A 26247-nucleotide genomic window follows, 5' to 3' on the forward strand; every position below is an offset into this window, starting at 1 on the left:
CTCCAGCTTTCTTTTGACTTCTAGTAGCATGATAGATAGTTGTCCAATCCCCTCACTTTCAATCTGAAGGTGTCCTCAGGTCTAAAATGAGTCTCTTGTAGACAGCAAATAGATGGGTCTTATTTTTTTTTAACCATTCTGATACCCTATGTCTTTTGGTTGGAGCATTTAGTTCATTTACATTCAGTGTTATTGTAGAAAGATATGGGTTTAGAGTCATTGTGATGTCTGTAGTTTTCATGCTTGTAGTGATGTCTCTGGTACTTTGTGGTCCTTGTAACATTTCACTCACAGAATCCCCCTTAGGATCTCTTGTAGGGCTGGTTTAGTGGTAATGAATTCCTTTAGTTTTTGTTTGCTTGGGAAGACCTCTATTTTCTTCTATTCTGAATGACAGACTTGCTGGATAAAGGATTGTCAGCTGCATATTTTTTCTGTTCATCACATTGAAGATTTCCTGCCATTCTTTTCTGGCCTGCCAAGTTTCAGTAGATAGGTCTGTCACTAGTCTTATCTGCATCCCTTTATATGTTAGAGCAGATTTATCCCTAGCTGCTTTCAGAATTTTCTCTTTATCCTTGTATTTTGCCAGTTTCACTATGATATGTCGTGCAGAAGATCGATTCAAGTTACGTCTGAAGGGAGTTCTCTGTGCCTCTTGGATTTCGATGCCTTTTTCCTTCCCCAGATCAGGAAAGTTCTCAGCTATGATTTGTTCAAGTACACCTTCAGCCCCTTTCTCTCTTCCTCTTCTGGAATTCCTATGATACAGATATTGTTCCGTTTGACTGCATCACTTAGTTCTCTAATTTTCCCCTCATACTCCTGGATTTGTTTATTTCTCTTTTTCTCAGCTTCCTCTTTTTTCATAATTTTATCTTCCAGTTCACCTATTCTCCCCTCTGCCTCTTCAATCTGAGCTGTGGTCGCCTCCATTTTATTTCACACCTCATTTATAGCTTTTTTTAGCTCCTCATTACTATTTCATAGTCCCTTGATCTCTGTAGCAATAGATTCTCCTCTGTCCTCTATACTTTTTTCAAGCCCAGTGATTAATTTTATGACTATTATTCTAAATTCTTGTTCCATTATATTGCTTAAATAGTTTTTGATCAATTCGTTAGCTGTCGCTACTTCCTGGAGTTTCTTTTGAGGGGAATTCTTCCATTTCGTCATTTTGGATAGTCCCTGGAGTGGCGCAGAACTGCGGGGCATGTCCACTGTGCTTTCTGGAGTAACTTGTGTTGGTTGGTGGGCTGCAGTCAGACCTGATGTCTGTCCCCAGCCCACTGCTGGGGCCATAGTCAGACTGGTGTGTACCTTATCTTCCCCTCTTCCAGTGGCAGGACTCACTGTGGAGTGGTGTGGCCCCTGTCTGGGGTACTTGCACACTGGCAGGCTTGTGGTGCTGCTTCGATGGGATCTGGCCAAGGGTGTATTAGCTGGGGTGGATCCACAAGGTGCACGGGGCAGGGGGGCGGCGGGGGGGGGGGGGCAGGCTTAGCTAGCTTTGCCCTCTTGGTCCCCTGCAGGAGGGGCCCTGCAGCACCGGGAGGGAGGCAGGCCCGTTGGAGGGATGGATGCACAGAAGCACAGCATTGGGCGTTTGCGCGGTGCAAGCATGTTCGGTGACAAGAACTGCTTCCCTTTCGAATTTTGGCTGGGCGATGGGAGAGGGAAATGGCACTTGCCAGCACCTTTGTTCCCCAGCCGAGCTGAGCTCTGTCTTCCAGGGCTCAACAACTCTCCCTCCCGGAGTCCTCTTGCCCTCCCTGCTATCCGAGAGCAGAGCTGTTGACTTTTAGCATTCTAGGTGTTAAGTCCACTGGCTGTCAGAACTCACGCAGTCTGACTTACCGCTTTTGCAAGTCAGACTTTGGGGCTCTGCCTTGCCCGGCGGGCTGCCCCTCCACTGCCCCGGCTCCCTCCCGTCAGTCCGTGTTCCACTCACTGCGTCTCCGACCTTCCTACCCTCTTCTGTGGACCTGTTGTCTACGCTTGGCTCCAGAGAGTCCATTCTGCTAGTCTTCCAGTGGTTTTCTGGGTTATTTAGGCAGATGTGGGTGGAATCTAAGTGATCAGCGGATGAGGTGAGCCCAGCATCCTCCTACATTGCCATCTTCTCACGTTCCCTCTCATTGAGGTCTTTAATCCACTTTGAATTCATTTTTGTGGATAGTGTTAGAAAGTGGTCTAGTTTATTCTTTTACACGTAGCTGTCCAATTTTTCTAGCACCAGTAGTTGAAAAGACTATATTTTTCTCATTGTACATTCTTGCCTTTGTCATAAATTGATTGATTGTATAAATGTGGCTTTGTTTCTGGGGTCTCTGTTCTGTTGATCTTTACGTCTATTTTTGTACCTGTATTATACTGTTCAGATTACTATAGGTCTGTGGTGTATATCGAAATATGAAATTTGATAACTCTAGCTTTGTTATTCTTTCTCAGGATTGCTTTGGCTATTTGGGGTCTTTTGTGACCCCATACTAATTTTAATATTATTTTGTTCTAGTTGTATGAAAAATGCTGTTGGTATTTTAATAGGGATTGCATTGAATCTGTAGATTGCTTTGAGTAATATGGACATTTTGACAATATTCTTTCAACCCATGTGCATGGACTATCCATTTGTTTGTGTCGTCTTCAAATTCATTCATAGTATGTTACAGTTTTCAGAGTACAGATCTTTCACCTCTTTTGTTAAGTTTATTCCTAGGCATTTTGTTCTTTTTGGTGTAGTTGTAAATGGTGTTGTTTTTTAAATTTCTCTCTCTGTATTCATTGTTCATGTATAGAAATACTACTGATTTCTGGATATTAATTTTTTGTCATGCCACTTTACTGAATTAGTTATTACTTTTAGTAGTTTTTTGGTGGAATATTTATGATTTTATATATATAGTATCATGTCATCTGCAAATAGTGACAGTTTAACTTCTTCTTTACCAATATGGATGCCTCTTATTTCTTTTTGTTGTCTGATTACTGTGGCTAGGAGTTCTAATACAGTATTGAATAACAGTGGTGAGAGTAGACATTCTTGTCTTGTTCCTGATCTTAGAAAACTCTCAGTTTTTCAACATTGAAGATGATGTTAGCTGTGAGTCTTTAATATATGGCCTTTATTATGTTGAGGTATGTTCCTTCTAACCCCATTTTGCTGAGAGTTTTTGTCATGAATGCATATTGAATCTTGTCAAATGCTTTTTCTGCCTCTCTTGAGATGATTTTTCTTCCAATTTGTGAAAGAGATATATGACGTTGATTGATTTGTGAATACTGAACTATCCTTGCATCCTGGTAATCCCATCTGATTGCAGTGAATGATCTTTTTAATGTATTGTTATATGTGGTTTGCTAATTTGTTGAGGATTTTTGCATCTATATTCATCAGGGTTATTGGCCTGTAGTTTTCTTTTTTTGTGATGTCTGTCCGGTTTTGGTATTAGGGTAATCCTGGTCTTGGAAAATGAATTTGGAAGTTTTCCTTCTTCTGTTTTTTGAAATAATTTGAGGAGCATAGATATTAACTCTTCTTTACATGTCTGGTAGTATCTACTTGTGAATCCATCTGGTCCTGGACTTTTATGTTTTCATAGTTTTTTGATAATCAATTCAATTTTGTTACTTATAATTAGTCTATTCAGATTTTCTATTTCTTCCTGGTTCAGTTTGGAAACTTTAGGTTTATAGAAATTTTCCCTTTCTTTTAGATTGTCCAGTTTGTTGGCATATAAATTTTCATAGTATTCCCTTATAATCCTTTGTATTTTTGTAGTGTCAATGGTTACTTCCTCTGTTGTTTCTGATTTTATTTATTTGGGTCCTCTCCCTCTCCCTCTCCCTCTCCCTCTCCCTCTCCCTCTCCCTCTCCCTCTCCCTCTCCCTCTCCCTCTTCTTGAGTCTGGCCAAGGGATTGTGAATTTTGTTTATCTTTTCACAGAACCTTGAAAAGTTTCAAAGGAGACTCTTTGTTTCCTTTTTTTTCCCCCTCGTGTGTGTGTGTGTGTGTGTGTGTGTGTGTGTGTGTGTGTGTTCATCTCTGTGTTATTTCTGCTCTGTTACTTATTTCCTTTCTTCTGCTCACTTTGGGCTTTTTTCGTTCTTCTTTTTCTTGTTCCTTTAAGCGTAAGGTTAGATTGTTTATTTCTTCTTTCTTCAAGTAGGCCTGTATTGCCTCATAGAAGTGCTTTCACTATGTCCCAGAGATGTTGGATCATTGTATTTTCATTTTTACTTTCCTCCATGTATTTTTTGACTTCTCCTTTGGTTGCTTGATTAACCCAGTTGTTGTTTAGTCTCTATGTGTTTGTGTTTTTCTAGTTTTTTTTTCCTTGTGATTTATTTCAAGTTCCATATCCTTGTGGTTTGAAAAGATGCATGATGTGATTTCAGCCTTCTTAAATTTTGTGAGGCTTGTTATATGGTCTAATATGTGATCATTTCTGGAGAATATTCCTTGTGCACTTGAAAAGAATATGCATTCTGTTGTTTTTGGATAGAATGTTTTGAATGTATCTGTCATGTCTAATGTACTGAATGTATCTAATCCAATGTGTCATTCAAAGGCATTGCTTTCTTATTGATTTTTGCCTGGATGATTTATTCATTGATGTAGTGAAGTTTTAACGTCTTCTACTATTATTGTATTACCATCGATTTTCTCTGTTTATGTCTGTTGACATTTGCTTTATTTTTTTTTTATTTGAGAGAGAGGGTGCAAATGAGTGAGTGGCAGAGGGAGAATCCCAGGAGGGCCAGAGAGAGGGAGAGAGAGAGAGGGAGAGGGAGAGAAAGAGAGAGAGAGAGAGAGAGAGAGAGAATAGTGGGGCTCACCCAGGGCTTGTGTTTTACCTGAAGTGGTTTCAAGCTCACCTGGAGCAGGGCTTGTGCTCTCCTAGTGGGGGGTATGAGCTCACCCGATGTGGGACTCGAACTCGTGAACAGTGAGGTCATGACTGGAGCCGAAGTCAGAGGCTTCATGACTGAGCCACCCAGTCGCCCAGTATTTGCTTTGTGTATTTTGGTGCTCCATTGTTGGGGTGTAGGTATTTACAATTGTTACATTCTCTTATTGGATTTGTACTTTTATCATTATGTAATGCCCTTCTTTGTCTCTTGTTACAGTCTTGGTTTCATAGTGTGTTTTGTCTGATATAAGTATTGTTACCCTGACTTTGTTTGTTTGTTTGTTTGTTCATTTGTATGGTAAATGTTTTTTCATTCTTTCACTTTCAGTCTGTATGCATCTTTAGGTCTGAGGTGAGTCTCTCTTAGCAGCATATAGATAGGTCTTTTTTTTTTTTATCCATTCTGCCACACTGTATCTTTATTTTTGAATTAATTTATTTTGAGAGAGAGTATGTGCAGAAGAGTTAGAGAGGGAGAGAGAGAATCCCAAGCACGCCCCACACTGTCAGTGCAGAGCCCGATGTAGGGCTCAAACTCACAAACTGTGAGATTGTGACCTGAACTGAAATCAAGAGTCAGATGCTTAACCAACTGAGCCACCCAGGTGCCCCTCCATTTGCATTTAAAGTAATTATTGATAGGTATGTACTTATTGCCATTTAAAAAAATTTGTTTTCTGGTTGTTTTTGTAGTTCTTTATTATTCCTTCCTTTTTCTCTTTCTTTCTTTGTTATTGATGAGTATCTATAATGTTCTGTTTGGCTTTGTTTCTCTTTTTTTAAAATTATTTTTATTTTAGAGAAATAGAGACCACGAGTCGGGGAGAGGGGCAGAGGAAGAGAGGGAGTCCCAAGCAGACTCCACACTGAGTGCAGAGCATGATGCAGGCTCAATCTCATGACCTTGGGATCATGACCTGAGCCAAAAATCAAGAGTTGGACACTTAACCTTCTGAGCCACTCAGGCACCCCTCTTTTTGTTTTTTGTGTATCTATCATATGATTTGGGTTGTGGTTACCATGATGTTCACATATAACATCCTAAGTAAATAGCAGTCCATGTTAATTTGATGGTTGTATAAGTTCAAACCCATTCTTAAAAAAAACAAAAACAGGAAAAGCAAAAGTTTTCTTTCTTTTTCCCGTTCTCTTTTTTTACTCTCTTCTCCACATTTTATGTGTATGTTGTCATATTTTACATCTTTTTATTCATGTTTTCCCTATGTCTAATTATGGCCATTCCATTTCTTTTTTTCTTTTTGTTATTTTTATTTAATTTATTACTTTTAATTTTATATTTTTGTTAAAATTAATTTTTATTAATAGAAAATAAACACTTATTCCAGTTTCAGTTGTTATACTTCAAGTTGCTAATATAATAAAAAAAGAATTTAAAATAATCACTCAGTCATCCTGTTTTGACTAAGACAATGAAGCTGTGGCTTAAAAAAAAAAACGTATTCAGCACCATTTGCTCATAGGCCTTTCAGAATTTGTTCTTAAAGTTTTGGAACTTTCCTGTCTGTAAAGTACAGGAAATACTGAGCTACAAGAGGAGGCTTCTTTAGGAAAACCAACGAGAAATTAAGCAATCGTCATAAAAGGAATCCACGTACATTCAGCATGGTAACTTGGACTATACAACGATCCCCTCCCTTCCAAGCTCAGGAGGGACATGCTTTAAGCACTGAGGTTTGAAGAGTCAGACTGTTATTTGCTGTTAGAATTAGCTAATAACAGTAAATCTCTGGCAAGGATGCTACAGGTCCTTAACATCCTGTGATTTTTAGGAAATTCTGTAAATAGTTTGGATTTAATTCAATTTATTCAGAAATTAAACCTGTTGAATAAGGTTCACTACTCTGCCAGAGTATCTGCTGGTTTAGTATCCTTATAAAATACATATAATACGTGCAGGTAAATCATAGTATTAAAGTATACTTAGAATACTGCATATTCAAACCAAAACCTAGGTCAACAAAATGCCTATAATTAAAAGCAGCTGATGGAATGAAATCCAAAGTTATGACAAGGGAGACTCACCCTCCCTAAGCTGTGTTGCTTAGAAAACTTATGAAAGCATGTGCCCTTAAAGCCATTTGAGGACAGGTAAGGAGACATCCTCTCCTCATTCTTTACCATAGGATTCTAATTGAAGATGAGCCAGAAATTAGCATTTATAAATGTTCCAGAAAAGGCCACAGAATTGGTAAAAAGACTTTTAAAATGCCTGTCTTTCTGAATCTGTGATTAGTAATGCTCATCAGAATTTTCTAATAGCACAAAGACAAAGGCAAGTCCATACATTCGCTCAGATGTTAGAAGAACGGGAGGTGGACTGTTAGGGCCATCCTTAGCCAGAGCTTCTGTGGGCTTTTTACTATATGCTGATCACAAGTGATCCAGGTGGACTTTTGTGAGAGAATAGTATTTGGTGGCCAGGACCTCTTTCGGGCATTTCTTTCTAAGTGGAATACGCAACAGGTAAGGGAGTAGGGGAGATAATCTAGGGAAGCTACTCTTTCCAGCTTAGGAGTTGATGAAGCCCATATATGCATTCAAGAAGCCCATGGGATCCTCTAGCTGTGGATAGTGGCTAATGTGGTCATCCAAAATCGACACTGTGGACTGTGGCAGAGTTTTCCTGTACAGCTCCAAAAACTCTGGATAGAGTCTTGGTAAAAGATGCGCAGTCCCTTGTAGGTGAAAAATTTGCCTGATGACTTCCAGGAGTGAAGAGCAGGGGAAAGCTGGAGGGTGGGGTGGGATATGCAGATAGGCCGCAAGCAAGGGCACAGCCAATAGATCCACGTGTACCCACCACTCCCTTATCCTGGGCTACAAGACTCCATGTTTGGGGGAAACAGTTACGCATGCACTTCCTGAGGCCAGAGGTTCTTAATTTATTACTATTTTTTTGAAATTTACATCCAAGTTAGCATACAGTGCAACAATGATTTCAGGAATAGATTCCTTAATGCCCCTTACCCATTTAGTCCATCCCCCCTCCCACAACCCCTCCAGTAACCCTCTGTTTGTTATCCATATTTAAGAGTCTCTTATGTTTTGTCCCCATCCCTGTTTTTGTATTATTTTTGCTTCCCTTCCCTTAGGTTCATCTGTTTTGTATCTTAAAGTCCTTGTATGACTGAAGTCATATGATATTTGTCTTTTTCTGACTAATTTTGCTTAGCATAATACCTTTCAGTTCCATCGACATAGTTGCAAATGGCAAGATTTCATTCTTTTTGATTGCTGAGTAATACTCCATTGTATGTATGTGTGTATGTATATATGTGTATGTATATATATGTGTATGTATGTATATACTATGATTTACCTGCACGTATTATATGTATTTTATAAGGATACTAAACCAGCAGATACTCTGGCAGAGTAGTGAACCTTATTCAACAGGTTTAATTTCTGAATAAATTGAATTAAATCCAAACTATTTACAGAATTTCCTAAAAATCACAGGATGTTAAGGACCTGTAGCATCCTTGCCAGAGATTTACTGTTATTAGCTAATTCTAACAGCAAATAACAGTCTGACTCTTCAAACCTCAGTGCTTAAACACATTTTCTTATCCACATTTTCTTTATCCATTCATCCATCGATGGACATTTGGGCTCTTTCCATACTTGGGCTATTGTCAATAGTGCTGCTATAAACATTGGGGTACATGTGCCCCTTTGAAACAGCATTCCTGTATCCCTTGGATAAATACCTAGTATTGCAATTGCTGGGTCATAGGGTAATTCTATTTTAAATTTTTTGAGGAACCTCCATACTGTTTTCCAGAGTGGCTGCAAAAGTTCGCATTCCCACCCACAGTGCAAAAGAGATCCTCTTTCTCCGCATCCTTGCCAACTTCTGTTGTTACCTGAGTTGTTAATGTTAGCCATTCTGACAGGTGTGAGGTGGTATCTCATTGTAGTTTTGATTTGTATTTCCCTGATGATGAGTGATGTGGAGCATTTTTTCACGTGTCAGTTGGCCATCTGGATGTCTTTGGAGAAGTGTCTATTCATGTCTCTTGCCCATTTCTTCACTGGATTATTTGTTTTTTGGGTGTTGAATTTGATAAGTTCCTTATAGATATTTGAATACTAACCCTTTATCTGATATGTTGTTTGCAAATATCTTCTCCCATTCTGTCTGTTGCCTTTTAGTTTTGCTGATTGTTTCCTTCACTGTGCAGAAGGTTTTTATTTTGATGAGGTCCTAATGGCTCATTTTTGCTTTGGTTTCCCTTGCCTCCAGAGACATGTTGAGTAAGAAGTTGCTGCTGCCAAGGTCAAAGAGGTTTTTGCCTGCTTTCTCCTCAAGGATTTTGATGGCTTCCTGTCTTACATTTATGTCGTTCATCCATTTGAGTTTATTTTTGTGTACGGTGTAAGAAAGTGGTCCAGGCTCATTTTTCGGCATGTTGCTGTCCAGTTTTCTCAGCACCACTTGCTGAAGAGACTGTCTTTATTTCATTGGACAGTCTTTCCTGGTTTGTCAAGGAAAAAATAATTGAAGAAAAAAGAAAAAAACAGAAGAGGAAAATAATAAAAAAAAGAGAGAGAAAAGATAGAAAAGAAAAAAGGAAAAGAATATTAAAGGTAAGAAAGAAAAGAACAAAACCAAAAAGAAAAAATAAAAACAAGACAAAATTTTAAAAAGTAGAAACAAAACGAAACAACCCAGAACCCCAAAAGCACAAAACTGTGGTTTGTTTTCTGTGACCCAGCACCAACCACCGTGTGGCAGGTATGGGCTTGTGGACTCTGGGCTTGCTGAGGTCGTGAGCTCACTGTGAGCCAGACCCTGCTTCGGTGTAGGCTTTCAAGGTAGTGGGGGAGTTCCCACAGTTCCTTGGCCTTTTTAAACACCAGCTTCTTTTTCTGTGCCCCAATGTGACTAGGGCTGGTGTGGGCTTGTGGACCTGGGGCTCCCTGAAGTTACAGGCTCACTGAAATTACTAGACTCACCTGTTATGGTGTCTGGACACTGCTCCCGTCTAGGCTTTTAAGGTAGGTGGGAATATAAACCATGTTGTTCTCTAGCCCCTCTGACCTGGAGAGCTGTCTTGCAGCTCCTCTACCACTTGGCAGAGTTCTAGGGTTGTCTCTTTTATATGTTAGTTGTTCTTTTAAACGTTGACTTTTTTCTATGCCTAAGCACAGAGGGATGGGTTCCTATCCCTCCCCACTGTGTTTGTAGTCTCAGGGGTGGGATTTTCTTTTGTTACTATGTTTCCATCTCTCTTGCTGTTTTCTTGTCATTTTCTCTATCTTTGGTTGCTCAGTAGCTACTCAGCCAGCTCTCAGTTCTTTAGGAGTTATTCTATTAATAGGTGTAATTTGGTGTGTTCTGTGGAGGAGGTGAATTCAGAATTTTCCTTTGTCACCATCTTGAACTCGAACTCTATTGATCCTTCCTTTTGATAACCAGAGAGCATTTGTCATTTCTATTCTCACATGAAATTAAAAAAAAAATGTTTCTAAGATTCTAGATAATATGTGCAAAATTATCTTCAGGGATGTTTATATTCTGTATGAGGTCTGAAATTCTGGCAGCTATCAGGTTAAGGGTGGTACCTGGGTTATATCATTTGGCTAGACTTTTACCCTAATGTCAGTGTTTGAGAAAGAATGGAGAGATTATATTATCTGGTTGTGCTTTTTTAGGAATGGATTAGGAATGGATTAGGAATGGATTAAATTAATATTTAATAAAGCATAAACATTATTTATTTTAATGTATTTAGATTAGATATTTAAAATAAATCTAATTTATTCTAATTGATAATGACATACACATTTAAAAGGTAACAATTAGAACGACATCTAAAACCTTCAACTGTTTTCAGTGTTTGCCTAGTCTAATTATGGTTCTTATTTTGCTTTGAGCAAAATCATATAACAGTTGCTCTTTTGAAAGGTTTTTAGTGGTGGAAGATCCCTAGGCCTGTGCAGATCTTTTCAAAGTGTGCCTGCTGGTTCAGTCAAAAGAGTGTGCATCTCTTGATTTCAGGGTTGTGAGTTCAAGTCCCACGTTGGGTGTAGAGATGATGTAAAAATAAAATATTAAAAAAAAGTTGCTACAATTTGCAGCTGTTTCCTGTTATATATTGACAGACTCTTGGTGACATACTGATGACCGGTGGCCAGCTCTTTATAACTATGACTAACATTTGTATCTTCTCTTCCTTTTAGCCTGAGGCAGAAATTATTTTTTTGTGCAGTAAAGTCTATAATTTTCTTCTCTTAGCAGGAAGAGATTAGGAGCTTCATTCCCATATGTCTGCCCCTCTTTTTGTAATTAGAATTTCTTTTCCACTCACCTCCTCTGTCTCCCTCACTCTGGTCTTGAAAAAGTACAATTTGTATATACAATATTTATTTTATTTTAGTATATATATGTCCACTGACTGAGTGACCTAAGATTACCTTTTAACCACTTTTCTCAAACTGTGATTGGGATCTACCTGCATGAAAACCAGGTGCTTGTTAAAAATGCAAATTTCATAGTTCTGTTTCAGGGCTATGAATTAGCAGTTCTGGAGATGGGGTTCAGGGACTTTGTATTTTAAAACCATCATGCCTGTTAATTCTTGTGCACAGTAAATGTAAACATTTTTATTAAGCATTTGTGCATGCTTCTAGTATATTCCAAATGTATTATATATTTTTCTAACTTAAAATTCTTTTTTTAAAAATTACACTTCAAAATATAATTTTTTGGAAGAAGTTCATGAAAAGCGTTACAGAAAATGTAGTTTAGCTGAGAGTCCAGCCCTGTGGGGTTGATAATGGTTTATCTTTATTCTGTGAATGTTATTTTATTAATCTCCTATCCATGGGATGTGTCTCATCTGTTTGGCTAAGGGTGGGGTAATAGGTGGTGTTAGTTTTGGTCCCTGTGTGACTTTCAGCCTAACTTTGCTTGCTCAGTCAATGACAGTGGAGCAGTGATGTATTTCTTTCCCTACTCTCTGTGAAGAAAACCCTTGTTGTTTGTACCAAAGACTTAATACAAAGTATGTCTACAGACTAAACTGAAAAGTATTAAAAATAAAAATTGGCAAGTAATTAAAAATTACATTCTTGTGAATGGCTTTCAAGATCCAGAGAATTTTGGAAATGCTTTCTCTTCTCCTTGGACTGCTTCAAGAAGAGGAAGGGAAGCAGAGTGAGGGGCCGTAAAGGCTTTGCTTTTGCTCACTATATGATGGTAGGAATGTCTCACAGCCCACTAAGTCCAATTTCTTCATCTGCAAAATGGGAATAATAAAAGAATCCATGTATAGAGTTGTTGGAAGAATTAAGTAATGCATGTAAAGTGCTTGCCATAGTACGTGGCAGATAGTAAGTAGTAGTTTTTATTATTGTATGTAAGATTTGTCATGTATCTGAATCAGATTTAAGAAAATACCTGCCTCAAGTAGCTTATGTGCTAGTTATGAAGATAGTGCAGTGCAAGGAAATGATGGAGGACTCCAGGATGGGGGTGATGACTTTGCCTGTGTGTACAAAGGCTTTCAGTTATATCTTTCTGTGTTATTATTATGGCGGCTTTGATGCTAGTGACATTGCCCCCATTTTACTAGTCAAGGAAACTGGGACTCAGAGATTTAGTGACATGTTTATTATCAGAAGCTAAAAGCAGCAGGGGCAGCACTCAGGCCGAGGTTAGTTGACTTTAAGTGTAGTATTAGCATCCTATCTACGGCCTCATCCACTCCTCATAGCTAGATTGAGGTCCTTATACATTCTAAGGATCCCGTCTGATATGGAGGTGCCAGGATACGGTCTCACTTACTCTGTCTGAAATTCCAATTAATTCAGGCAACTTAGGGAAAAGGGCTCACATATCCTGGGCTCCTGAGAAATCGCATTATAATGATTATTCATTACAACCCTCTGTGAAAGGGCTATCGTGTGAGATTGTCACAAGAATCAAGAATTCTCCTTTGTCTTTCTGATGAAACATTCTTAAGGGAGAAGTACATGTATTAATTACATACCTTTTAAACAGACAAAAATGACCAGTTGTTGGGAAGCAGTTTATACTGATTGGTCAAAACTAGAAACATGAAGAAGCCGTAAGAAGTGCCATTTAAAGGACTGGAAATAATTCCGAATTAAAATTCATGCTTCATTTTAGTGGTGAATCACTCCATAAATATCCAGTGCTTGAAATGGAGGAAGTGAGAGATAATAATTTTTTTTTTTTTTTTTGGCAACTTAAAAACTGCTGGTTGTCTACTGAGAAATGCTTTGGCTTCACTCTTCCCTTCTTTTTTTTTTTTTTTTTTTTTTTTTTTTTTTTGGTGAAGCTAGGTGAATTGGATGGGTGATATGTGCCAGATCCTCCTTCACAACCGAGAAACTATTCAGCTATCAGCTGCCCTCTGGTGAAGAGAGCCACCTTACTGAGTTCTCGACCCCTAATGGGTGGAGTATCCAATGACAAGTTGGTACAAGGTATAAAGATCCAAGTACCTAATCCCAACTCAAAACAACTCTGAAGAACTATTCCAGCCTCAGAGGTCCCTGTGCATCAGCTGAAGTCTTTCCTGAGATGGTATCTTAGTCCCAGTTTCTCACTGCTAATCCTGCTTCATTTCCTTACCCACAGGTACCATGCCCCAATCAACTCCCTGAATGCTAATCTCTGACTTAGACCCTGTTTCCCATGGAATCCAACCTGCAACAGTGGGGACTTGAGAAGGCTTATTCTCATAGTTGTAGGGTGGTAATCACACGTAGTGTACATAGTGGGGTGGGTGTTAATACTATACACAGTAGTAATTCTGAGTTGTAGGATAGCAGAGAGACTCTAGAGACTTCAGAAGTTATTTAGACCAGTGGTTCCTGCACTTGAAGGAGATGTGTATCAGAATCTGTGGGAATTTTTTTTTTTTTAATTTGACTTTCCAGATTTTCTGAGTCATAATCTTTAGCATTAAAAAATTTGTTCCATAGTAATTTTGATGAAACCAGTCTATAGATCAGCACTTAAAAATGACTGACCAAGAAAAAATTATTTATACATGATAAAAAAATTCTCAAATGCCAATGCCCTAATTTTTGCTGTTTTTATTTTTAATGACTGAAGATCAAGGTTTTACAGAATGTGAGAACATGTAGAAAGTTTGGGTAAATGAGATAAATGAAAGAGCAAGCCTGTCCTTTACCCAGGGGTTAGTGATTACCACTCTGTAGAGGTAGACATGTCTGATAACCCATGGGACATTTCAGTGAATATTACCAGACTCTCTGTGACCACAATAGGGAAAAACCCCTGCTAGAGCTGCCCTGTCCCCCACCTCAGTTTGCCACAAGAATAGTTTTCCATCATTTGAGGCCGTTGAAGCAAAGTATGGCCTATTGTGTCTGTAGTGGAGATTTCTGCACAGAGTGGTAAGTTTAGTTAAATGGTCTGGACGAGTATGTTCTGCAAGAAGCAGAGCTTCCTCTGCTTTATATTCTTTATAATCTTTATAATTTATAATCTTCAGAGAAAAGAAAGGACGATTTCAGAGGGATCGTTTAAATAAAGCCTGAGAATGGTTAGCCTGGATTAGAGGCATGACTTTTACTGGGGCTATAGTCAAAGATGAATAAATGTTGTGGTATTTTTCCTATCTGTAAAAAAAAAAAAAAAATTAAGTCTGGACAGTCTTAAATGGAAGGATATTACAGGAATGATGTGTGTGTGTGAGAGAGACACAGCATGAATGGTCTTTCTCCCACCCTATGCCTTGGAAAGTTCACAGTCAGATTCCTCTGGGACTCTAATTGGAAGGGCAGAGATGTTTTTCTTAATGAAATTCAATCTTTTTGCTCCAGAGATGAGCTCAGAACAAAAATAAGATTATATTGTCTTATAGAACAACTCAATATAGGTCACAGTGGGATAAGTTTCATATACTTAATTGAATCTTTTTACGAATGGCATTTCTTAATGAATTTTTTATAGAAGATACAGTGTTTTCATTTACTAGCAACAAAAGGGAGAATTGCTTTATAAACATTTTAATAGAGAATTTATATATTGAAAGTAGTGCTGCCTATTCAAGTGACTGTTCTGTGGATGTTCTCAAAAAGCAGATGGTCTATCAGTATGTGGCCTCAAGACATTATCCTTAAAGGGCTCCGATGTTAAGAATTATGTGAACGGGCATGTGTGCTGATGTATACATATATGTATATGTATACGTATATGTATATGTATATGAAAAACACATGCACACATATATACATGCATAATATAATATATAACAAATATACATTATATATACTACTTATTTATCTTCTAAGGAAGGAAAATCGTTTGGGGAGGAATGTATTAGGGAAATTTTTGAAGGCAAATACTCATTCATTTTGATTTAAGCTCAGTGATCAGGAGTTAATTCCTAAAGTAGTAGGAAGAGTGATAAGGCAATAATTCTGATATTGATGTCATTTCTATCATCTAGATGTGTGATCATCAACAAATCTCTTCTCATTGAGTACTGGAATTTCATCTCTAAAATGTTGGGATAGGTGACCTTCAGGGACACCTTCAGTTGTAAAATAGCAGCTCATAGTATGTGAGTTTTAGGAGTTACTACTAGCAAAGCTATTTTGTTGGTTTTGCTACATGTAGATGAAAAACCATGGATCCATGTTCTTAACCACTACTACAGGTAATAATATCCATGGAGTTACTCTGAAAATTAAAATGAGATAATATATTTAAAGTAATGAGCATAGTGTCTACCTATAGCATAGAAAATGTACAATAAATAATATTTTTTATTGTCTTATAAATTATACTACTTCAACAAGATATTCCCCTCACCTCCAAATCTGTATATTATTTAGGCTTATTAACCATAGTGACAATGAACCTATGTGTTTTCTAGGCTTAAATTAAGATTCCTAAGTGGACGTTTCAATTTTTTTGGTAGTTATGACTGATATAAAATTACGGCTAAGGTCTCCCATTTTTCAAGGCCATATCTGAAATTTGGTGGAACTTCTCTGATCAGGGATAAAATATATTAGCACTTATGTATACACATAAAATGTTTTTATTCAAAATTTTTTCATTATAAAGCTAACATAAAATAAAACTTAAGCTATAGGGAAAAATTCAATGCTAAAAACATAATTACTATTAACATTTTATTATGGTTCTTAAATTATTTATTCCATATTTAATTTTTCTAAACCTAGAATAAACAATGTTATAGGAATAATGTGAAATTCTGTTTTTATCACTTATTGTTATATTATGAGCATGTCTCATGTAATTTGGTATTTTTACAAACATCATTTTGATGGGTAACAAATGTTTTAACTGTTCTAAATTTTTATTAATTTTGTATTTTCAAATGATTTTTTATATTTTTATAGGTATACAGTTATATGACCCAAAAATGTCAATATTACCTTTTCATAATTTCACATTCTCCTCTTATTTCTGTAGTATATTACATTGCATTGTGCAGTGCTCAAGAATTAAAAGAGATTTAATATAGTTGAACTGAGACAGTGTAGGGTGGCAGTAAGAGATAACACAGGAAAGATAACTTGGATTTATGTCATGAAGTGTCTTGAATATTATGCTAACAATTTTGGACTTCATTCTGTAGAAATGAAGATGTGTGAAAAATGAAATTAGATCCTTACTTTACACTGTTAAGTTCTATGTGGATTATGGAGTCAACATAAAAGGCAAATATGTAATATACTTGAGGAACAGAAAGACTATCTTTATGACTGCAACATATGAAACAATTTCTAAAACAGACATAAAAAGTATAATCCATACATTCTCATCCACAAATGTTTATTGAATGCTATGAAGGCAGGCAGTACTCTATTTGTGGTATATTGGTGGACAGAACAGAAAAGATAATTCCTCCTCTTATGGGATTTTATTCTTCAAGTTTATAAAAATAAACACAATGTATTATAATTTATATAGTATATAAGAAAGTGGGAAGTGGTGTCTTCTCCTGGATCATTCTCCAAAACTCAATCCTAGTTGGTCTTCATTTTTCTGTCACACTCCTTTCCTTAGTGATCTCCTTGTAGTTACCTGGCTGTAAATACCACCTACAGGCTGATGGTTCCCACGTTTTTGTCTCTGGCCCAGAATTCCAAGTTTATATAACCATTTGCCTACATGACACCTTCACTTGGATGTCCTATAAACATCTTAAACTTCACATATATAAAACTAAACTCCTTATTTCATCCAACAAATCTATTCCACCAAGTCTTCTTCATTCAACTGATACCAATTCCATCCTACCAGCTGCTTGTAATTTGGCTTCCTGTTACATTCGGGCTTCCATTTCCTGTTCTGTTTCCTATATGTATATTGTTTTCCACAGCCTCATTTTTTTTCCTATTTATTTTATTTTAGTATTATTTATTTATTTTTAATGTTTTTAAATATTTATTTTTGAGAGACAGAGCGTGAGTGGGGGAGGGGCAGAGAGCGAGAGAGAGCGGGAGACACAGAATCTGAAGCAGGCCTCAGGCTCCGAGCTGAGCCCTATGCGGGGCTCAAACTCACAAACCGGGGAGATCATGACCTGAGCCAAAAAGTTGGATGCTCAACAGACTGTGCCACCTAAGTGCCCCATATTTTTATTTTTTATTATTGAAGTCATTGGGCTCTCTTTTGTTGGGCAGACTCCCACTGAAGGGCTTGACATGGTTGTTCCTTCTGCCTGGAGGGCAGCTATCTACATGGTCAACTCCCTCCCCCCAGCTATCTACATGGTCAACTTCCCCCAGCTATCTACATGGTCAACTCCCTCCCCTTTTCTGGGTCTTTATACAAATGCTATTTTTCTCAGTGCAGCCCATGTGGACTACATTATGCAACTTTATAACCATTGATCAGATAGACTCATTGTTTCATGAATGGTTTTAAATGGTGATATTTTAATTCTATAAATACTTCTTTGTTTATTGGCTGGAAAAATTTTTTTGGTAAGTTTTTATTTCAAAATTATTTCCTGCTCACAGGCTAGAACACTTTAATAAAAAGGAATGCTTCTTTGGCAATTATTTGGTTATCCTGAGGTATAATTTTACAACACCTGTGGGATACATGCTTGCTTCTTTTTATTGGTTGAATGCCTTTTTATATAAAAAAAAAAGTTTATTTATTTTTGAAGGAGAGAGAGATAGAGCATGAGTGGAGGAGGGGCAGAGAGAGAGGGAAACACAGAATACAAAGCAGGCTCCAGGCTCTGAGCTGTCAGCACACAGCCCAATGCAGGGCTCGAACTGACGCTGTGAGATCACGACCTGAGCCGAAGTCGGCTGCTTAACCGACTGAGTCACCTGGGTGCCCCTGATTGAATGCCTTTAATTGATTGAAGGATCATTCATGTTTTAATCAATGTTCTTTCAAGTTATATTCTAGTTTGTGTTGGATTTTATTTCTCTATTAAGTGTTAATCGCATAAGCTAATTACCATAAATATTATTTGTATTTTATATTAAAATATTTTTAAATTTATTTTTTTATTCACATCCAAGTTAGTTAGCATGTAGCGCAACCAATGATTTCAGCAGTAGATTCCTTAGTGCCCCTTACCCCTTTAGCCCATTTCCCCTCCCACAACCCCTAAAACATTTTTAATGTGCACAGTAAATGGCTGATTTTGTCTTTTAATAGAATAGGTAATTCTATTTTCACTTACTATAATTACTACTGTATTTGAATTAATTTTCGTTATCTTAATTTGGACTTTTTATTTAGCCTTGCTTTCTTTACTTTTTTTCTTCTCTGTCCTTGTCTACTTTAAGTTGCTTTTCTTTATTCTTATTTCTCCCCTTCTAAAAAGGATACATACACTTAAGTCTTTTCACAGTTACCCTCTTGTTGGACAACATAAAGACTTAGAATGTTCAGATTTTGATCAGTGTTTTCTATTTTTATATTTTAACTGCCACATTTGATGTTATTATTGATTTATGCAACACTTTTCCAGATTCATTTCATGTTTACCATTTTCTTTGGTTACTGGCATTTCTTACATCTTAGCACTTCCTTAAGAATTTGTTTATTTATTTTTTATGAAATAGTTTATACATTTCTTTACTGATGGCTGTTGGTAACAAACTTTTTGAATTTATATTATTTTGTAAATGTCTTTATTTCAACTTTCTGTCTGAAATCACTCTCTTAACCATTTTGAAGATACTCCACAATTTTTCTAGCTTCCATTGTTGCTTCTAAGAGGTGAGTCATCAGTCTGCTATTCTGTTGTAGAGAATCTGTTTTTTCTCCCTGGTGGCTTGTAAGATCTTTCTGTCTTTGGTTTTCTGTAATTTCACAACAGTGTGTTCGTGGATTTCCGTTGGTTTATTCTTCTGTTGGGTTTGTTGCCTCTTAATTGTGAGGATTTATATAATTTTTCTTTACTTAAAAAATAAATTCTGGAAAATTATCAGCTCTTACCTCTTTTTTTTTTTATTTTTATTTTTTAACGTTTATTTATTTTTGAGACAGAGAGAGACAGAGCATGAACGGGGGAGGGGCAGAGAGAGAGGGAGACACAGAATTGGAAGCAGGCTCCAGGCTCTGAGCCATCAGCCCAGAGCCCCACGCGGGGCTCGAACTCACGGACGGCGAGATTGTGACCTGAGCTGAAGTTGGACGCTTAACCGACTGAGCCACCCAGGTGCCCCTCTTACCTCTTTAAATATTGCTTTTCCTCTTCTCTCTAGTTTCTCTTGAAACTCTAATTATATCATCTTATACACTCTACTTCTTCAACTCTTTTATTTTCCATCTCATGGTCTCTCTGTGATGCATTATATTTATTCTTTCATTCTGTTTTCTTAGTTTCTTAATCATTTTTTCGTATTTTATTGAGAAGTTTCTAGAAGTATTCTACTGAGAATAACTTTTACAAAAATATTTTCCTGCTCTCTAGTTCTCTCTTCAACTTCTGTATCTTTAAACCAACATAAAGTTTCTAATTTCAATTATATTTTTATATTTAGAAGTTTATCTGATTCTATTTTCAAATATGCATGGTTAATTTTGATAGTCTCTTATTTCTTCATTTATACTTTCAGTACACTATTTTATTATTTATATTATTATAGTATATCAATGTGTTATTTATACTTATCATTTGTATTCTTTTTAAAAAATTTTTATTTTGGGAGAGAAAGAGACAGAGACAGAGCACGAGCACAAGCTGGGGAGGGGCAGAGATAGAGGGAGAGAATCCCAAGTAGGCTCTGTACTGTCAGTGCAGAGCCCAACTCAGGGCTCCAACTCATGAGCCATGAGATCATAACCTGAGCCGAAATTAAGAGTCGGATGCCTAATGGACTGAGCCACCTAGGTGTCCCTTACATTCTTATTATATAATTACTTATTCACATTCTGATTATTTTAATATACCTAATTGTTTCATGATGATTCTTTATCTTCTTGATTTTGCTGATTTTTGCCCCTAGTCACATGTTTCTCCTTTTTTTTTTTTTTTTTTTTGTTTGTTTTTTTGATTGTTTTCATTGTTGAGCTCCTAAACCTGGAGTTTTAGTTTTGGAAATTACTTGAGAAGTGGGTTTAAATGTGTTTCTCCAGAGATAATATGTGTTTACTTTTGCCAGTGCCTGGGGGCACTACTGACCTAGGACTACTTTAAGGTTATACCTAGGACTAATTTTAATTTGGAGGTTTTCCAATGACAGACAATATGAATTTCCTTAGTGATCCAACCCAAGGGAAGGCCTAAAACTATGGGTTCTCTGGGGAGAATTTCTGTCCCCCTTCTCTCAGAACCAAGGCTATAAGAATATATGTATTACATCTCCCTGTGATGCTCTTCCCCTACTTCACTCACTTATCCCTTTATGCAGTATTCTTTGATCTGATTCTCTACTCTGTAAAGAATCCAGGCTTTGTGTCCTTTTACTTGTGTGTGAGTCCCATTAAAATCTAAGCTCTAGGCTACCAGGGAGTAATATAGCTGGATTCCAACTTTCATGTGAATTTTGGCTTCTTAGAATTTGTTTCTTTTTCTTTTTTTTTTTTTTTTGGTTTAGCTCAGTCATGTATTTTATTTTTTTATTTTAATTTTTTTCAAGTAGGCTTCATGCCTAGTGCAGAGTCCGGTGTGAGCTTGAACTCACAACCCTGAGGTCAAGACCTGAGCTGAGATCAAGAGTCTGATGCTTAACTGACCAAGCCACCAAGGAACCCCATTAGTTGTGTATTTTAAAATATTATTTGTATTTTATCTAACTAAAGTTGACATGGAAGAAGTAACAAATCTGAATAGATGAGAAACCATGCAAGAAATGTAATATTTTAAAGAACTACCTTCAAAAATGCATTCTAGACTCAGAAGATTTTATGGGTGAGTACTTGGAACTGTTATGAAATTGATAACTTCTCAAGTTTTATAAAAATTTCCAAAGCATAGGAAAAATAATAACTGTTATATAAAACCCAATGAAGATAGTTTTGTTGAAATTTGTGGCTCAGTCTCATTTGCACATACTAATTTATGAATCTTGAACCAAATACTATCAAGCAGCATACTAAAAAATAATATTTTAGGGGCGCCTGGGTGGCTCAGTCGGTTAAGCGTCCAACTTCAGCTCAGGTCACGATCTCGCGGTCCGTGAGTTCGAGCCCTGCGTGGGGCTCTGGGCTGATGGCTCAGAGCCTGGAGCCTGCTTCCGATTCTGTGTCTCCCTCTCTCTCTGCCCCTCCCCCATTCATGCTCTGCCTCTCTCTGTCTCAAAAATAAATAAACGTTTAAAAAAAAATAATATTTTAAAGTAGGGTTTATTTCAGGAACATAAAGATAGTTGATTTTAAGGAATCTAATATTATAGTATAGTAAATCAAAGGATAAAATCTATACGATCATCTATCAATAGATCCTGAAAAAGTGTAGATTATATTCATACATTTAGCATAAATGCTTAGTACTGGGAATAGAAACATTCATAACATAATAAATTATAGTTACTATGAAACCAATAATTAACATTGTTTTATTGTAAAAACTTGGGTTTAGAGCCAAAAAGAAAGTGTCAAATTGATGATTTTTTAAAAATTCAAGTATAATTAACAGTGTGATACTAGTTTCAGGGGTACAGTATAATGATTCAACAATCATATACATTTCTCAGTGTTCGTCAAGATAAGTGTATTATTAATCCCCTTGATCTGTTTCACCCATTACCCTCACCTACCTCCCCTCTGGCAACCACCGGTTGTTTGTATTTAAGAGTCTGTTTTTTGTTTGTATCTTTGTTTGTTCATTTGTTTCTTAAATTTTACATGAGTGATGTAATATGGCATTTGTCTTTTTTTTTTTAATTAAAAAAAATTTTTTTTAACGTTTATTTATTTTTGAGACAGAGAGAGACAGAGCATGAACAGGGGAGGGTCAGAGAGAGAGGGAGACACAGAATCTGAAACAGGCTCCAGGCTCTGAGCGGTCAGCACAGAGCCCAACGCAGGGCTCGAACTCACGGACCGTGAGATCATGACCTCAGCCGAAGTCGGATGCTTAACTGACTGAGCCACCCAGGCACCCGGCATTTGTCTTTCTTTGACTGACTTCTTTTTTTTTTTTTTTTTTTTAACGTTTTATTTATTTTTGAGACAGAGAGAGACAGAGCATGAACGGGGGAGGGGCAGAGAGAGAGGGAGACACAGAATCTGAAACAGGCTCCAGGCTCTGAGCGGTCAGCACAGAGCCCAACGCAGGGCTCGAACTCACGGACCGTGAGATCATGACCTCAGCCGAAGTCGGACGCTTAACTGACTGAGCCACCCAGGCACCCGGCATTTGTCTTTCTTTGACTGACTTCTTTTTTTTTTTTTTTTTTAACGTTTTATTTATTTTTGAGACAGAGAGAGGCAGAGCATGAACGGGGGAGGGGCAGAGAGAGAGGGAGACACAGAATCGGAAGCACACTCCAGGCTCCGAGCCATCAGCCCAGAGCCCGATGCGGGGCTCGAACTCACGGACCGCGAGATCGTGACCTGAGCTGAAGTCGGCCGCTCAACCAACTGAGCCACCCAGGCACCCCTTGACTGACTTATTTCACTTAACATTATACCCTCTAGTTTCATCCATGTTGCTGCAAATGGCAAGATTTCGTTCTTTTTTTATGGTTGAGTAATATTCCATTGTATGTATATGCCACCTTTTTTATCCATCTGTGGACATTTGGGTTGCTTTCATGTCTTGACTATTGTAAATAATGCTACAGTAAACACAGAGGTTTTCTTTAGGTACATACCCAGTAGTGGAATTACTGGTTCATATGGTAATTTTATTTTTAATTTTTAGAGAAACCTCCATACTGTTTTCCATAGTGGCTGTACCAATTTGCATTCCTACCAACAATGCATGAAGGTTCCTTCTTCTCTACATCCTTTCCAACACTTGTTATTTCTCATGTTTTTGATACTAGCCATTCTGACAGGTGTAAAGTGATATCTTTTTGTGGCTTTAATTTGAATTTTCCTGGTGATTATGGATGTTGAGAATCTTTTCATGTGTCTGTTGGCCACCTGTATGTGTTCTTTGAAAAAATGTGTATTCAGGGCTTCTGCCCAAATTTTAATTGGGTTATTATTATTATTTTTTGAGTTGTGTAAGTTCTTTAGATATTTTGGTTCTTACTCCTTATTGGATATATCGTTGCAAATCTCTTGTCTCATTCAAGGCAAAAAGTAGATTGCTCATATTGTTGATGATATCCTTCACTGTGACAAAGCTTTTTATTTGGGTGTAGTCCCAATAGTTTAAATTTGCTTTGGTTCCCCTTACCTTAGAAAATATATTTAGAAATTGCTACCTAATGTATTCTTATAGGAATTTTATGGTCTCATGTATCACATTGAGATCTTCAATCCACTTTCAGTTTATTTTTGTGTATGGTGTAGTAAATTGTCTAGTTTTTATTCCTTTGCAGTAGCTGTCCAGTTTTCCCATAACCATTCGTTGAAGAGGCTGTCTTTTCCATTTTGTATTCTTGCCTCCTTTGTCATAGATTAATCTATCATATAAATGTGGGTTTATTGTTCTATTGACCTATGCGTCTGTTTTTGTCCCAGTACCATACTGGTTTGATTACTGCTGCTTTGTAGTATATTTTGAAATCTGTAATTATGATACCTCCAGTTTTGTTCTTCTTTTTCAGGATTGCTTTGGGTATTCAGAATCTTTTGTGGTTCCATACAAATTTTAAGATTATTCTAGTTCTGTGAAAAATACTGTTGGTATTTTGATAGGGATTGCATTAAATCTGTAGATTGCTTTGGGTAGTACGGGCACCTTAACAATATTTGTTCTTTTCAATCCATGAACATGGAATATCTTTACATTTTTAGTGTGTCATCTTTTATTTATTTCATGAGTGTTTTATAGTTTTCAGAGCACAGGTCTTTCACCTCCTGGTTAAGTTTATTCCTAAGTATTTTATTATTTATGGTACAATTATAAATAGGATTGTTTTCTTAATTTCTCTTTCTGCTACTTCATTGTTAGTGTATAGAAATGCAACAGATTTTTGTATATTAATTTTGTATCCTGTGACTTTACTAAATTCATTTATCAGTTCTAGTAGTTTCTTGGTGGAGTCTTTAGGGTTTTCTATATACAGTATGAAGAAATCTGCAAATAGCAACAGTTTCATTTCTTCCTTACAAATGTGGATGCCTTTTCTTTTTTTCTGTTTGATTGCTGTGGCTAGGACGTACAGTACTATGCTGAATAAAAGCAATGAGAGTAGACATCCTTGTCTTGTTTCTAATCTTAGAGGAAAGACTCTCAATTTTTCACTACTGTGGATGATGTTCGTTGTGGGTTTTGCATATATGGCCTTTAGTAGGTTGAGGTATGTTTCCTCTAAATCTACTTTGTTGAGAGTTTTTATTATGAATGGAATGTACTTTGTCAAATGCTTTTGCTGCATCTATTAAAAGGATCATATAGTTTATTTTTCCTTTTTCTTGTTATTGTGATGTATCATATTGGTTGATTTTGTAAATATGGAATTTACCTTATATCCCTGGAACAGATCCCACTTGATTGTGGTGAATAATTTTTTTTAACGTATTGTTGGATTTAGTTTACTAATATTTTGTTGAGAATTTTTGTATCTGTGTTCACAGATATTGGCCTGTAGTTTTCTGGGTTTTTTTTTATTGTCTTTATTTTTAGTATCAGGGTAATTCTAGTCTTGTAGAATAGATTTGGAAACTTTCCTTCTATTTTTTGGAATAGTTTAAGAAGAATAGGTATTAAATCTTCTTCAAATATTTGGTAGAGTTCACCTATGAAGCTATCTGGTCCTAGACTTTTTTGTTTGTTGGGAGTTGTTTGATTACAATTAAATTCTGCTAGTAATCAGTGTACTCAAATTTTCTATTCCTCCCTGATTCAGTTTTGGGAAGGATATATGTTTCTAGGAATTTATCCTTTTCTTCTAGGTTTACAATTTGTTGGCATATAACTTTTCATTATATTCTCTTATAATCCTTTGTATTTCTCTGGTGTCAGTTGTTATTTCTTCTCCTTCATTTGTGATTTTATTTGAGTCCTCTCTCTTCCTTTCTTGATGAGTCTGGCTAGAAGTTTATCAATTTTGTTGATCATTTCAAAGAATCAGTTCCTAGGTTCATTGATCTGTTCAAATTTTTTAACTCTCTATTTCATTTATTTATGCCCTTTTTTTAAAAGGAATATAATATTTTAACTTGGGTTCCATCAACAGGATAAACATGTTGTTTTTAAACTTCTGCAATTTATACACCAATGAATTATTTTTATTCTTGATATGCTACTCTCCCCCACTCTTTTGCAGCTATTACAAATTCACAAAGTAAAGACTTTTTTTTGAGTAGGGTCCACATCCAACATGGGATTTAAACTCATGACCCCGAGATGAAGAGTCACATACTCTACTGACTGAGACATCCAGGTGCCCCTGTTTCATTTATTTCTGATCTCATGTTTATTATTTATGTTTTTCTACTGGCCTTAGGCTTCTTCTTTTTCTAGCTCCACTAGGTGTAAGGTTAGATTGTTTATTTGAGATTTTTCTTGCTTCTTTGGGCCTGGATTACTACACTTAGAACCACTTTTGCTGCATCCCAAAGATTTCGGACCATTGTGTTTTTATTTTCATTTGTCTCCATGTATTTTTTGACTTCCTCTTTGATTTCTTGGTTGAACCATTCATTGTTTGGTAGTGTATTATTTAGCCTTCATGTATTTGTGTTTTTTCCAGATTTTTTCTTGTGGTTGATTTCTAGTTCCATACTGTTATGGTT

General features: G+C 36.7%; 2 long non-coding RNA genes across 2 annotated transcripts in view; both read left to right on the plus strand.

Annotated features, from left to right (window-relative positions):
* Positions 1-16032, plus strand: part of LOC122224303 — a 52904-nt gene extending 36872 nt beyond the window's left edge. Inside the window, exon 3 of the long non-coding RNA XR_006204716.1 lies at positions 13244-16032. This is a non-coding gene — a long non-coding RNA (uncharacterized LOC122224303). The remainder of the gene's footprint in view (positions 1-13243) is intronic.
* The window catches only part of LOC122224304, a 211763-nt gene that overhangs the window by 101345 nt on the left and 84171 nt on the right, over positions 1-26247 (plus strand). The gene's annotated exons all lie outside the window — the stretch shown is intronic.

Source organism: Panthera leo, chromosome B4 (genome assembly GCF_018350215.1).
Source record: "Panthera leo isolate Ple1 chromosome B4, P.leo_Ple1_pat1.1, whole genome shotgun sequence".
In the NCBI taxonomy this organism is placed as follows: domain Eukaryota; kingdom Metazoa; phylum Chordata; class Mammalia; order Carnivora; family Felidae; genus Panthera; species Panthera leo.